The 14,607-nt window shown below is 49.8% G+C and overlaps 1 protein-coding gene across 1 annotated transcript in view; it reads right to left on the reverse strand.

Annotated features, from left to right (window-relative positions):
• ZBTB7C (zinc finger and BTB domain containing 7C) overlaps positions 1–14,607 on the reverse strand; it is a 382,426-nt gene that overhangs the window by 158,497 nt on the left and 209,322 nt on the right. The gene's annotated exons all lie outside the window — the stretch shown is intronic.

The following is a 14,607-nucleotide window of genomic DNA, read 5'->3' on the forward strand; positions in this document are numbered from 1 at the left end:
GCGCCATGCCAGTCTCAGATTGACCACTGCCTCCAATTCCCTGAAGGCGCTGGGCTTCTTCCCACTCGGAGTGAGGCCTCCTCTTCTGTAGCATGGGGTTGCCTAGCAACCCTGCGCGCCAGCTCGGAAGGCCCTCCTAAATTGGACCTCACAGCACAGGGCATCTCCTTGTACAGCTGCCTGAATCTTAACAATCTGGTTCTGAATAATAACACAATGGTAATTGCATGCATGGGCCCCAAACTACATTTAAATAATGTTCAAGAGCTGACACAAACCAACAAAGGCCAGAAAATGCATTTCGGAGGTTGACTGTAGGGCCAGGCAGGACGTTCGGTGCGGGAGGGAGTTGACACCAAAGACTTGAGTTAATGACAATGCCAACCTGAACTGTGCATTCTCCTGCCTCTCTGCTTGAGCATGTCACTACTTTAATGTATTTTAAGTGAGTCTGGGATCTGTAGAGGCAATTTAATGGCCAGCGGTAGTGACGCCTCAAGACAGGGTGTCTTTTAGTTCTTCGGCAATGTTCGGAGAGATTTTTGGAGGAGGTGGGGAGGACATAGGACCAGAAGGGAGCACTATGCCTGTGTGATTTCCCGTGGCCTTTACGATCGTGGCTAAATACATTTTAGAAGGTAGGAGAAAGAACTTACCAAGCAAGAGTGCAGAGCATCTGCTCCCTCAGTGAGGGACAAATTCAACATGACTGATGCGTTTCAGGATAAGAAGTGAAGGCAAAGAGGCCTTGACACTGGCTAGCATGCAGACGGAAGCCGCTTAGTGTGGCGTGGGGAAAGGCCGCGTGCACGCAGAGTCCAGCCTGCAATCTGTGTCCCTGGCAGAGGGTAATGAAGAGCTCTGCTCAAGGCAGAAGAGTCTTCACGCGTGGGAAACAGCAGGCTGACAATCTGTTCCTCATGGAGTGATAGCAGTGAGGGTCAGCTGATCACCCCTGATGATTTGAAAACCCAAAGCCCTTGTTTTTAAAAGCTCAAAATCGTCCTGCAAGGGACTTAAACAGATAGTCGCACACCCATGTTCATAGCAGCGTCGCTCACAACAGGCAGGAGACGGGAGAAACCCAAGAGTCCATTGGACGAATGGGTGAATAAAATGCGGTCCACATGTATGACGGAATGTTACTCAGACTTAAAAGGAAGGGAATTCTGATATATCCTTCAACATGGATGAACTAGAGGACATTATGGTAAGTGAAAATAAGACAAAAGGACAAATGCTGTATGATTTTACTCATATGGGTATCCGGGCTTCCCTGGTGGCTCAGACGGTAAAGAATCCTCCTGCAATGCAGGAGACCTGGGTTCGACCCCTGAGTTGGGCAGATCCCCTAGAGAAGGGAACAGCTACCCACTCTAGTATCCTTGCCTGGAGAATTCCATGGACAGAGGAGCCTGGCAGGCTACAGTCCATGGGGTCGCAAAGAGTCAGACACGACTGAACCGACTTTCACACTTCACTCACAGGGCAGTCAAATTCATAAAGACAGAAAGTGGAATAGAGAGGTTACCAGGAGTTGGGGAATGGTGAGTTAGTGTTTAATTGGGGGAAGATGAAGATGATACGTTCTAGAGATGTATGGTAGCAATAGCTGCACAACAATGGGAACAAACAATGCCACTAACCTGTACACTTAAAGATGGTTAACATGGTGAATGTTATCCGTGCTGCTGCTGCTGCTGCTGAGTCGCTTCAGTCGTGTGCGGCTCTGTGCGACCCCTTAGACGGCAGCCCACCAGGCTCCGCTGTCCCTGGGATTCTCCAGGCAAGAACACTGGAGTGGGTTGCCATTTCCTTCTCCAATGCATGAAAGTGAAAAGTGAAAGTGAAGTTGCTTAGTCCTGTCTGACTCTTTTGCGACCCCATGGACTGCAGTCCACCAGGCTCCTCCGTCCATGGGATTTTCCAGGCAAGAGTACTGGAGTGGCTTGCCATTGCCTTCTCCGAATGTTATGCATATTTTACCATAATTTAAAAAAAAGATCCTCCTGTGGTAATATAGCTTTTCTCACTCAAGGACAACTGGGCTGTGTGACTGGGCCAGGGACCCCATGGCTTGCAAACATGGTGTTCATGCAGCGTCATCATGGATGCAGGTGTCTGAGCATAAGAAACAGGATCTCCTTGTGCCCACTTCACGGAGTCCAAACCCCATCACTGCCCAGAGTGGGGACCCCTTCCACCCAGCCGGGCCCATCCCCTACACCCAAGACCAGCTTCCTCCCCCAGGTACATGGGCTCCTTCTCACCCTTGCTGCCTGCCCAGAAAGCCGTTTCCTGTGGCCTCCACCAAACCAAATCCAACCCTTTCTAGTGGATCTACGTTCTGCGAACGTCACAAAGCCACCATCAAGCATTTATTTGGGAACGATTCTATATTCATGTCTGAAAGGTTTGTCTCTCCCCTAAATTCTCTGGAAGGACCTTTGGACCGGGATCATCACTAACGTTTTTTGTCTGCAACAGGCTCTGAGCGCACCGTGTGCTGTTCCCTTAAATCTCTGGGAGGGAAAACTGGCTGTGCCTCCTTTCACAGGGAATCCGGGCACAGCTCCCTGTCTGGGGTGCAGAGCATACGTGCTGGCTGCAGAACCCTCGAGCTAGATACTCCAGGCAGGCGAGCGGGTCCCTCCAGCCACTTAGAGGTGTAACTCAATGTGTGCGATAAACAATCGAACATTTACAGATTTTATTAATTTGGAAAGGTCATTAGAGCTAACAGCTTCTGTGAGTGAGAGTGAAAAAATAGCATGGATAATTTTTTTTTTTTTTCTGTATCCTGATTTTTTTTTCTTGGAACGTGCTTTAGGCCTCAAAAAATATTGTTACGAGGGGAAAAAAAAGGGAGAAAGCATCCAGGATTAGGACTTTCCTGGGAGTCCAGTGGTTAAGACTTTGCCTTCCAATGTAGGGTTCAACAGTGACCAGAAAACCAAACAGAATACAGAAACAATACTGTAACAAATTCAATTCAATGAAGACCTGAAAAAATCCAGGCTTGTGAGACAAGAAGAGTCTGACCGGAGCTCCCGACAAGCCTCGTTCCCTTTTTGAGCCTTGGTCTTCTCCTTTGCTAGTTAAGGGAGTGATCACAAAGGTCCCTTCCCACAATTATGGTCTGCGGTGAGAATGTGAAGCTATCAACTTTCCAAGCTAATAGTTACCCATCCCTCACCCCATCCATCCTCCCAAATGTTGGGCACGTCTTCACCTCTGGAGAAATAAACTTGAAGTTCATGGCCCCTCAGCCAGCAAAAGGTCCTTAATGATTTCAGGTGCCTTCCTGGACCCTGACCTGGGGGCTCTCAAACCCAACAATCTGGCTTCCTTGCTCTCATTAAGGAACACTCCAGACTAATGACTTGTTTCCTCGAATCTCCGGGAAGGGCTGGAAATGGGCCAAAGGACGTCATCACCCAGGCTCCGTCTCCCCAGCCCTTGGCTCCATGACGAGTCAGCGCTGTCTGTCAAGGGCCAGACCTCTGCAGGGAGCGCACGCCTGGCTCTCCCCAAGGAGACACGGAACCAGAGGTCAAGGTGCCGAGGGGTCTGGCTCCAGCCTGCTGTCATGCGTAGAAACGCTTGGCCCTTGACCAGGCTGTGCAGTCTGACCTCCCGCCCTTTCTTTACTCTCATCCCCTCTTCTCTCCTCCCTGAGCGTACAGACACTGAGAAGGTGGGAGGCCCACATATGTCTGCAAATGTGTGGCCACAAACATCTAGGCCCTCTTCTCTGATTGCTCCTGGCTTTCAGTAGCAATAGGAAGACTAAGTGTGACTCGGAACTATGAGACTAACAGCCTAACACTCGTACTATCATTAGAGACCAGGGTTCGATTCCTGGGTAGGGAAGATTCCTTGGAGAAGGGAGTGGCAATTCACTCTAATTCTTTCCTGGGAAATCCCATAGAGAGGAACCTGGTGGGCTACCATCCACAGGGTCGTAAAGAGTTGGACACGACTGAGTGACTAACTCCAATATTAATTAATATTAGCTAACACTTGTGTGATGCTTTATAATTTAAAAAAGTGTTTTCCCACATACCTGTCTGGCAGGTGGGATAGAGTTAACCGTTTACTGAGCATTGGCAGTATTTCAGGGTCTTTGCTACCTATGAGGATGCACACAAGAGAAGGTGTGGTCCTTGCTTGCAAACTCCCTCCACGGCACTGTACAGTCAGGAAGATGGAAACACAGAGAAGCTGAGTGACCTTCTCAGAAGCATCCAGCTCACAAGCATCCTTGCTTAAACCAAGTCCTAGGACTCAGAACCTTTTCAAGGCCTGAGAGTTTAGTATGAAATCTCACCTGCATGATATCAACCAGAAGGGACCAGACAGAGGACTGCATGGTTTGGGGACCGTGTAAGTCTAGGCCTAGAATGAAACAGTGCCTGTGGGTCAGGCCATGTTTGGCCCTGGACCACCCGAGAGGAGGAGGCCCCTGCACCCGAGGGTACAGGTCAGAGCCTGATGTAGACATGACCTTGGCCCCTTGTGACCTTTCTGCTCATGGATAAACACCATTGTTCTCACTAGCACCTTTGCAGAGATGCTGCCTTGAGAGCTGATGCAAATTCATGAAATCTTTTTCCTTCTTTCTTTTTTTAAATCAGCACTAACCTTTCTTTTCTAAGAACTGCCACAGCTCTTACAATCAACATGTGACAGAAAATTGGTGTTGTTCTTCTCAGGGTCTCTAATGGCTTTTTGAAAAACATCAAATGTCCATGCTAGAGCAACCCTATAAACCCTTCACTTCACAACCAGGATACCTGAGTCCAGAGAGGGCAAATGGCTCACCCCAGGTCACACCAAGGACAGGACCAGAAGCAGAACATGGGTCCCAGACTCCCAGCCTGGGGCCTGCACACACCCAGTGGGTGGGGGGGGGGCGGGGAAGGTTCCCGTGCGTCCTGTGTACCCTGAGCCCCATAGCAGCCTCAGCAAGCACGCAGGGCTGGGAGGGGGCTGTCTGACGTGGATGGCGGCAGGTGGACTCCACCTTCCCCCACCCCACCCTGGGAATGACTTTGAAGTGACTGGCTCTACCTCACAGGGAGGGACAGAGGCTGTGAGAGGTGCCCTCAGGGGACAGGGAGGTCATTAGTCTCTGCTGCAGGGCCTTGCAGCTCCCAGGAGGCCATAATGCTCTGGGGTTTAGAGCCAGACTGACCCTGCCATTGACCAGCTATGTGACCTTGGACAAGTGACTTAACCTCTCTCTGCTTTAGATTTTCACCAGCAAAATGGGCAGAATAATGGCGCTGACCTCCTATCTCCTGGGGCTGAAGCAGAGATGAAATGAGCAAGTGGGACATGCTTGGCACCAGGTACGGCATCTATGTTCTCTGGTGAGGATGGTGAGACCAGCTTTTCCCTGGGAGGTCAGCCCCTTCAGGGAACGCAGACTGTGTGCTCACTGCTAAGTGCCAGTTCCTAGCTCGAGCCCAGCACATGGATGAGCACTGACTGTGTTCCCATGGGAAGTGCTACTGGGCTGGTGGCAGCCCAGCACCTGGTGAGAAGACGCCTGGGCTGATAAGCTGTCGCTAGCGTGGGTCAGCTGAGGTCTATGGTGACAGAGAGGCAGGGGCTTCTCTTCCCAGGATCCTTCAGAGGCTGTGTTACGTGGGTAAATTAATCACGCTGAGGTCATAAAATGGCACAGACAGTCCATCTTGTTTGTCTAGTCCTTACAGAACCAGACATACTCTTCCCATAGGATCCGGCAAGCACCCACAGGCGCTGAAAACTTATGTCCACACAAAAACCTGCACACAGAAGTTTATGGCAGCTTTACTCATAATTGGGCTTCCCTGGTGGCTCAGAGGTTAAAGCGGCTGCCTCCAGTGCAAGTAGACCCGGGTTCAATCCCTGGATCGGGAAGATCCCCTGGAGAAGGAAATGGTAACCCACTCCAGTATTCTTGCCTGGAGAATCCCATGGATGGAGAAGCCTGGTAGGGCTACAGTCCACGGGGTCGCAAAGAGTCAGACACGACTGAGCAAATTCACCTTCCTTCACCTTTACTCATAATTACCAAAAGTGGAGGCCATCAAGATGTCCTTCAGTGGGTGAATGGAGAAATAAACTGTGGTACATCCATGCAATGGAATATTACTCAGTGCTAAAAAGAAATGCGTTATCAAATCATGAAGACATCAAGGAGTCTTACATGTGTATTACTAAGTGAAAGAAGCCAATCTGAATGGGCTACGTACTATATGATTCCAACTAAACGATCTTCCGGAAAAGGCAATGGCCACCCACTCCAGTGTTCTTGCCTGGAGAATCCCAGGGACGGGGGAGCTGGTGGGCTGCCGTCTATGGGGTTGCCCAGAGTCGGACACGACTGAAGTGACTTAGCAGCATACAACCTTCTGGAAAAGGCAAAACTATGGAGATAAGAAAAAGATCAGTGGTTGCCAGAGGGAAGACAGTCCAGATGAACAGGTGAATCACAGGGGGCTTTTAGGGAAGCGAAACCATTCTGTGTGACCTTGTAATGGCAGACACATGGTTTTATACATTTGTCAAAACCCATAAAACTGTACAACATACAGAGTGAACTCTAGTGTAAACTACGGACTTTAGTTAATAATGATATATCAACAGATTGACAGAGGCACACTATCATATATAAAACAGACAAACAACAGGGAATTACTATATAGCACAGGGAACTATATTCAGTATCTTTTAATAAACTATAATGGAAAAGAATAAAAAATATAGATATACATACATATATACATACACGTATGTGTAACTGAATCACTTTGCTGCATACCTGAAGCAAACACAATATACTTCAATAAAATAGCAAATAAAATAATGTATCAGTATTGGTTCACCAATTATCACAAATGTACCACATTAATGCAAGATAATAATAGCAGGGGAAACTTGGAGGGAGGGGAAGAAAGAGGGTATATGGGAACTTTGTACTTTCTGCTCAATTTTTCTATAAACCTAAAACTGTTCTAAAAAAAAAAATAGTCTATTAGTTAAAAAAACAACCAACCCCAAAACACAATACTCCCCATCACTGGGCCCCACTGGGCCACCAGGTGCCACCCTGGGGTCTTGGAGGAAGGTCCAGAGACCAACACGGTCCTTCCAACTAGAAGGACAACCACGCCTGTCCAAAGTGCTAGAGACTGTTTCGGAAAGCCAAGGGGGCAGGCCAGCAAGAGCCCCCCCTGCCCCGCCCAGCTGGTGAGGCAAACAGAAGCACAGACTCCAGCAACCAGGACACTTCTGCCTGCCAGGCAGTGACTAAGACTTAACTCACTCTTCCTGAGCACATGCCCTGTGCCAGGCTCACCACCACTGCCTTCTGGAAGGGAGTCAAACAGAGACCCAGCCCCTGCCCACAGCCAGACTCCACCCAGCCTTTACTGTTCCTCCACCCCCAACAGCCGATACAGTAGGTGCTCGATAAACATTCCTTAAATCCAGCAGTGATTACTTGCATGCCTCTTTATTTCCCCATGAAAGGAAAGAATCTGATGGTAAGCCTCCCTTTCCTCCAGCAAACTCCTGAGTATTTGCTGAACAGAATAAACAGCAGCACCCCCCACACCTTAGGGGAGACCTTGCGTTTGGTCCGGAGGCCACTTTCCCAACCCTGGGAGCACATTCAGAGGAGCTTCCCCCAGACACACTTGCACATGCGGTGTTGCTTGGCATTGAGAGCCCACTCAACAAATGGACATCTCCCTGCTTTTCCCTGGAAAGGCTGGAAAATGTGTGTGTGTGTGGTCATTGCCAAGCAGCCTGCAGGGCAGTAGCGTGGCCCTTGGCCCCAGGGCCTGCCATGCAGGCACCTTGGGGAAACCCATGAGCTGAGGTCCAGCCCGCAGGGCACCAGACCAGGATAGTCTGCTCTGATTGACAGAGAAGGAGAGAGGGGTGGGGGGATGGGGACGGGAAAGTGTGTGTGTGTCCCTGGAGAACAGTGTCTTCCAAGGCAACCAAATCCTCTCTGTCATTGCTTTGGGGCGGGGGGGGGGGGGGGGATGGCTCCCTTGGAAGTCTGAACTTCGGCGACCTTGGCCTAGAACCTTAAAACAGCCTAAGGAGGAGAAAGGGCTGAGCCCAGAGAGCCGAAGCTAAAGCTGGGGCCTGGGGCCTGGGATAGGGGAGGCGACAGAGCCTGTCCAAGGAACAAAGGCCTAATCTCTCTGGTCAGGCTGCCCAGCCCCAGTCCGACTGCTCAGTCACACACATTTTCTTTTTTGTCTAGCCTCAGGGAAGCGTTCCTGGGCTTGGGGAAATCTGAGCCAGGGCTGCCAGCAGATCCTGGCCTGAGGAACAGGGAAAGGTTGTTCAGGCCCCTGCCCCCAGGGCCCCTGCCTATACTGCCAGGGTAAGAAGGAGGAGGGCACCCAATGAGGGGGTCCTTCTCCATGCTCTCTGGCTGGTGAAACAGGATGGTGAAAGTTTAGCAGAACCTGAGTAGACGCAGGGGGATGATAGAGAGTATTTGACGCTGTAATATTGAAGAACGGTTTAAATCTGGAGAAAAATGTTTTCTTTCTGTAACATAAGGAGGAAAGCGTGATAAAGCCTTCACGTCCGCAGGGCTCCTGAAGAAGGCATCTCAGCGCAGAATTCCCGCAGGGGCCGAGGGGCGGAAGGGAGTCTCGTGGGTTTAATAAGAAGGTTCACGGTGCCTGACTTCATTGGCTGATGGGGGTCTAGGGCCGCCGGGGCTGCCCACTCTGCCTGTCGGCCTGGTTCCGCTGCCTAGTGGGGCTGGGATTTCAAGGCTGGTGTGGGCACGCGTGTGGGGAAGAGAACCGGAGGGCCCTGGGAGCAAGGCTGCCTCGTCAGCCCCCGCGGGGATGGACATCAGGCTGGCAAAGGCGGCATTCGGAGCTCCACACGGCGGAACCGGAGGCGGGCCTGCTCCGTCTTCGCTGACCACAGGCTTCCCGTTGGTGACTTTTCCTGCCTGTGTGGGTCTTGCCCTTGTCCTGGGGCCCTGCATCCTATCACTCAGGCTCCTCCCTGTATCTAAACCTACTTTCCAGGAAGTTCTATCTCACCTGGTGTCCAGTGTGATAGGAATAACTAATATCAGGCTTTCTCTGGTGGCTCAGACAGTAAAGAATTCGCCTGCAATGCAGGAGGCCCGACTTGGATCCCTGGGTCGGGAAGAACTCCTAGAGAAGGAAATGGCAACCCGCTCCAGTACTCTTGCCTGGAGAATTCCACGGACAGAGGAGCCGGGTGGGCTACAGTCCATGGGGTCACAAAGAGTCAGACACAACTGAGCAACGAGCACGCTTTCTCTCAGAGAAAAAGATGCTTTCAGCCCCCTTTCAGATGGAAGAAAAAAACTGATTCCCCCGGGAAAGGATTTACTTTTTATTTTCAAACTTCACTGTTTACTCTGCACCTCAATGATGCGAAGGACAGACCTGCAGGTGACTGTACGGTGGCCAGTAGGATCCAGGCAGTGCGTGGTGTAGCAGCTGTCTGGACAGGGGAGGGGCGACCCCCACAGCAGGAGGGGGGCACCTGGCGAAGGCTGCCTCCAGAGCTGTCCCCTGCGGCCCCTGCTCCCCGGGGACCGCATCACTGCCCTCAGCACCGCATCACTCCCCCCGGCACGGACACGCCGTTTTATTATCCAAACAAGGGCATTTTGAGAATGAAAGCGGACACTGTTCATAGTCACCGGAGGATAGTAGGCATAAAGCGGCCGTCCCAGGCCAACCACGACATGTCCCTCCAGCAGTGTCAACCAACCTCTGGGGCCTGGGAAAGCTCAGTCAGAACTCTTCCCTGGAAGAGAAGTCCCACCGCCCGACTTAGAAAAAGTTGTCTCCTCAACCACCGAGCTTCCCCTCCCAGGAGGCGTCAGAAGCGATCCCCGACAGAGGCCCCCAGGCGCACCAGGGCCGCCGGAAGCGCGACGTGCATCTGTGTGAAGTATGAGAACCGTCCTGGCCACCCGCCCACCTGGAAGGCCCACACTCCGATTTCCCCGCAGGTCCCCCCAGCTCTCACTCCCTGTAAGAAGTCTGCCCGGACACCCCACACCCCTCGGCATTTGGTGCATCACTGCCTCAGCTCCGTGGGCACGTGGTCATCTTCCCCACCTGCTCAAGCGCTCTGAGGGGAGGTGCCATCACGTGTCATTCATCTCCAGCCCCGCCCATCCTGACTCCTCCCTGCCCCAACCCCAGTGCCTTGCGTACAGGAAGTCTCTGATTTAAAGGTTTTTGAAGGAATCGGCCATGAAATTAAAAGACGCTTACTCCTTGGAAGAAAAGTTATGACCAACCTAGATAGCATGTTGAAAAGCAGAGACATTACTTTGCCAACAAAGGTCCATCTAGTAGTCAAGGCTATGGTTTTTCCAGTGGTCATGTATGGATGTGAGAGTTGGACTGTGAAGAAAGCTGAGCGTTGAAGAATTGATGCTTTTAACTGTGGTGTTGGAGAACTCTTGAGAGTCCCTTGGACTGCAAGGAGATCCAACCAGTCCATCCTAAAGATCAGTCCTGGGTGTTCTTTGGAAGGACTGATGCTGAAGCTGAAACTCCGGTACTTTGGCCACCTCATGTGAAGAGTTGACTCATTGGAAAAACCTCTGATGCTGGGAGGGATTGGGGGCAGGAGGAAAAAGGGATGACAGATGATGAGATGGTTGGATGGCATCACTGACTTGATGGACGTGAGTCTGAGTGAACTCCAGGAGTTGGTGATGGACAGGGAGGCCTGGCGTGCTGCAATTCATGGGTTCGAAAAGAGTCAGGCACAACTGAGTGACTGAACTGAACTGAACTGAACTGAAGGAACCGAGTTGAACTGAACTACAACTTTCCCTTGAGAACTGGGGACCCAGGGATGGAACCCAGTGTCCTACAGCCCGTTGGAAGTTCATGGTTCTCCCACATCAACTTTTCAGGACAAATATTCCTGAATCTCTATGTCCACTGTGGGGGCTTTACTGGTGAAATTTGTGCAGTCCTACAGGGTGGTGATTGTGAAATGGGAGTGTCTGAAATAAAATCCAGAAAGGGTCTCAAGAAGAACTCCAATTTTATAGCTCAGGAGAGGTGTTGGGTTGAACCTGGGTGAGAACCTCTCCCCGGCACCTAAAATTGCCCCACATCTTAAAAAGATGAGAAAGCAGTCAAGACTAAGTGCAGGAGGGCGGTACATGCAGTAAGCTCAGTGGGTAGTCAGAGAGGGCTTCCTGGAGGCAACAGACAGTAAGCAAAAGCTTGAAGGAAGGGGAAGATATGAAGAGTCCGGGCAAAGGGCAGTCTAGAAAGAGAGACTCTTAGCAAACAGCCATAGGTGGGAGTGGTCAAGCATAACCAGGGCAGTGAGTGAGCAGGTGTGGCCAGAGAAGGAGGTGTGTGTAGCGAGGCCAGAGTTGAGCCGTGAGGGCAGATAAAGAACCCAAACAGCAGCTGCCTCTGAGCTTGAGTCTCACGGATGGAGTCACCCTGCTCCCTGTTCTCTCAGGGTGGGGTGGGGGGGGGGCATCATTTGGGGAGAGTTCAGTGTAGGCTGGACCTACTGCTCAGGCCGCTGGGTGACAGCTGGGAGGCAGCAGAGGGGCTGATCCAGGTTGAAGCCATCCTCAGTTGTTGTTTTTTTTTTCCCTGCTTCTCCTTGGCTTCTCCCAGGCTTCTCCCAATTCTGCCAGTTTTGGGAAACCCGGCCAACTAAGCATCTGTGGCTCATAAGTGTGATCTCGCCCTGCATACCAGCCTCTGAGTCAGAAGAGTGGGAGTGAGTGTCCAGGAGATGAAGCCCACCACAAATAAGCTATGCAGGAAGCCCTCTTAGCTGAGATGATTAGTCAGTGAGCTGAAACATTTTAGCATCTCACATGTTTGTATATTCACTCAGTGAACTTTGGATATAAAGCCAAGATGTTTCTTCGCCTTCACATCTCCTGAGTGTAATTGTTCTGATTGTCTTTCTGGCATAAATCACACTTATTTCTAAGTATGGTTTTCTTAAATGGAATGAGAAGCTAAATACACTGGCAAAATAATCTGAATGCAAAAGTCTCCCTCAATTTCGTGACTATTTCCCCAACCTTTCCTAGTTGTTTCATCCACATCTAACTCAACAGCATTTTTTTATTAAATAAAATGAACTGTTGGTTTTTTTTTTTCTTTTTGAGTCTTTCCAAATTTTCAACCAAGTTTTCATTGAAACAATTTCTTTCTTTTTTTAGCAATGGGATTTAATTGGTTTGTATAATACTTAATTAAATTGCATAATTACAATAGCAAGTTCCACTGGCATAAACAGGTTTGGGAAGTAAGCCAGCTGCCTCTAGGAAAGCATTCAGCTCAGCTGGTGGGAGCAGACACGGTGGACATTTTGGACAGCCGCCTTCCTGCCCCAAGTGTTCCTCCAGCTGTGGATATCAGTCAGAGGGATGGAGCGAGCTGATGAGTTTGGCAAGCTGGCTAACCCAGTCATAGAGAGTGTCTAGTGCCCCGCTTATCAGGACTCAGGTTAAGGTTAGCACTCTGGGGACTAAGGACCTGGTACTGTCCCCCACCCCCACGGCATCTTAGTCCTCACCTGGTTCTCTCTCTCCCACCTCCACACCTGTGCTGAGTGCCCCCCTCCTCCGGATACTTCTCCCCTCTTCCCCTCCCACACTTCAAATCTCCTCTTGCTGCAGCTGTCCAGGAAGGATTTGGCAAACTAAGGCCTTCTGCTTTAGCGACAAGCAATGGCCAAATGTCATGGGAACTTCTTACACAGAGATGAGTTTCTAATGACGCAATTTCCGGCATCTGTGGTAGACTGGCTGAGAAGAGAGGTGAAGTCAGGAAACTGTCTGAGAGTTGTCCTGCAATCACTCCAGGATGAAATTTTTGATCGTGTCCAACTGAGGCACAGTCGTACACACTCCCCCTAAGAATGGGGCTTTGGACTCACTTCTGCCTTTCAGTTTTTCACGTTGCCACATCCACTATCTTCCTGGTGGCTCAGAGGTTAAAGCATCTGCCTCCAATGCGGGAGACCCGGGTTCGATCCCTGGGTCGGGAAGATCCCCTGGAGAAGGAAATGGTAATCCACTCCAGTATTCTTACCTGGAGAATCCCATGGACAGAGAAGCCTAGTAGGTTACAGTCCACGGGGTCGCAAAGAGTCGGACATGACTGAGCGACTTCACCTTCACCTTCACCTTCACATCCACTATATGGTGTGGGATGCCCCTTTTAACCTCCCATATCAAGTGATTTTCTCTATGTCCAGCCTTCCCTATTTCATTAGTCACACAGAGCAAAAGTTAACATTTAACTTAAATGCCATCAAACCAACCAACCAAAGAGTTAGGAGGGACATATAGCTCACTAAGAGATATTCTCCAGAGGAACACATTTGTACTGGACACTTGCCAGTCTGACCCACCCATCATCCTTTCATCCTTCCTCTTGGCAGAACACCAATTTCCTCCCAGATTACCACTTGCACCTCATAGCCAATGTATTTCTGAGGTGTGTTATGGCTTAAGTCAATAAGCTCAGTTCAGCTCCCTGGCTATAGTGACTGGAACAAATTCTGTCACATAAGATGCAGGACATGTTTCCTGGGAAGCTCTTGGGGAGAAGCTCCATTATCAGAGATATTGAAGGTACATGTAAGGGCTGGAGCTACTGCAACCATTTTGCTACTATAAAAGAGTTCTGAGGACAGCACTGAACTACAGAAAAATGGAGATCTCATCAAGCTATTCCTAAAGATCTCTCTGTTTTTGAACTTTATATTTACCTAAGCCAACAAATTCCATTTTTGTTGTTGTTGTTTTACTTTAAAAATTTAACACATATACAAGACTTGAAAAAGTAAAAGTAATAAAACCCAACAATGAAAAACGGCACTCTTGGCTACACACTGATTTCCAGTTGCCAGAGATAATCACTCTCAATTATTTAGCTATTTCTTATTGTCTTTTCTGGAGTAGGAACTGTCAATCCACTGCAGTATCCTTGCCTCGAAAATTCTATGGACAGAGGAGCCTGGAGGACTACAGTCCGTGGGGTCCCAGAGTCAGACACGACTGAGCGCACATTGCCAATCACTGATCTGTGGTCTGTAGTGACATATTTCTAAATGACATGCTGATTAGTCAGCTACGACTTTCAAAACATGCCACAGAACACCATAGACTTGGGTGGTTTAAACAATACAGATGTATTTCCCATAGTCCTGGAGGCTAGGAAATCCAAGGTCTAAGTGCCAACCAGTCTGGTTTCTGGGAGAGCCTGCTTCCTGGCTTGCAGATCTTCTCACTGTGTCTTCACAGAGTCAAGAGTGAGTACCCTGGGGTCTCTCCAACAGCCTGGTTCCAAATAGGAAAGGGAGTGCGTCAAGGCTGCATATTGTCACCCTGCTTATTTAACTTCTATGCAGAGTACATCATGAGAAACGCTGGACTGGAAGAAACACAAGCTGGAATCAAGATTGCTGAGAGAAATATCAATCACCTCAGATATGCAGATGACACCACCCTTATGGCAGAAAGTGAAGAGAAGCTAAAAAGCCTCTTGGTGAAAGTGAAAGAGGAGAGGGAAAAAGTTGGCC

The sequence above is a fragment of the Ovis aries genome, chromosome 23 (assembly GCF_016772045.2).
Source record: "Ovis aries strain OAR_USU_Benz2616 breed Rambouillet chromosome 23, ARS-UI_Ramb_v3.0, whole genome shotgun sequence".
In the NCBI taxonomy this organism is placed as follows: domain Eukaryota; kingdom Metazoa; phylum Chordata; class Mammalia; order Artiodactyla; family Bovidae; genus Ovis; species Ovis aries.